Source organism: Camelus dromedarius, chromosome 27 (assembly GCF_036321535.1).
Source record: "Camelus dromedarius isolate mCamDro1 chromosome 27, mCamDro1.pat, whole genome shotgun sequence".
In the NCBI taxonomy this organism is placed as follows: Eukaryota; Metazoa; Chordata; class Mammalia; order Artiodactyla; family Camelidae; genus Camelus; species Camelus dromedarius.
In genome coordinates this window covers 19,663,506-19,664,360 of record NC_087462.1, presented here as the reverse complement: position 1 = coordinate 19,664,360, position 855 = coordinate 19,663,506, and the positions used below count along the sequence as shown (strand labels likewise).

General features: G+C 40.9%; 1 non-coding gene across 1 annotated transcript; it reads left to right on the top strand.

Annotated features, from left to right (window-relative positions):
* Window positions 1-239: 239 nt before the first annotated feature.
* On the top strand, window positions 240-311 carry TRNAA-GGC (transfer RNA alanine (anticodon GGC)). Its single transcript has one exon. It is a non-coding gene; the product is annotated as a tRNA-Ala (tRNA).
* The last annotated feature ends 544 nt before the right edge of the window (window positions 312-855 follow it).

Sequence of the window (855 nt, the reverse complement as noted above, 5' to 3'; positions counted from 1 at the left end):
CCCGTTGGTAATTCCTGAGTAATCATAACAATCACCACTATTTACTGAGCACTTACAAAGTGATGGCTACACTAGTAAGCACTTTGCAAATACCATTTTATGTAATTCTCACCAGAACCCTCTCCCCATTTTAGAGATGTAGAAAGTAACGCTTAAAGAAATGCTTTGATAAACATCACAACATTGTATGTAGTAATGATATTAATTTAGCTTTTTTTTAAAAGATGTATTCATGGGAGGAGGGTATAGCTCAGTGGTAGAGCGTGTGCTTGGCATGCATGAGGTCCTGGGTTCAATCCCCAGTACCTTCATTAAAAAATAAAATAATAAATGAATTGACTTAATTACCCCCCAAAATAAATAAAGTAAAATTTTAAAAAAGATATATTCAGCCCTCTCATGTGTCAGGCACTGTGCTAGGATCTCGGGACCCAGAAGTGAACAAGAAAGACATGGTTTCTGCTCCCAATAAGCCCCTAGTCTAATGCGGGAATAGACTGGAAAATAGACAATGACTCTATAAGGTAACGAGAGGAGAAATAAAAAGCACAAGAGGTGTCCCTTGACTGGAACTCAGGGGTTAGGGAAGGCTCCCTGATTGACAAGACATGTAAAAAAAAAAAAATTCTGGAAGATAAGACAGCCCCATTCTGGGAGCGAGAGTGCAGGAGCACCGTCCCTTCCAGAGAGTCAACACTCTCACTTCTTGGAGGAGGACCTCAAGTTCTGTCCCCATCACAGACAAAGGACAACCAAAGAGGCTCCTGATGAATGAGTTGGAATTTGCTAGTGAAGGCAGTAGTTAGGAAAGGGATGAGGCATGGGTATTTGAGAGCCTGATGTGATTACAGACCT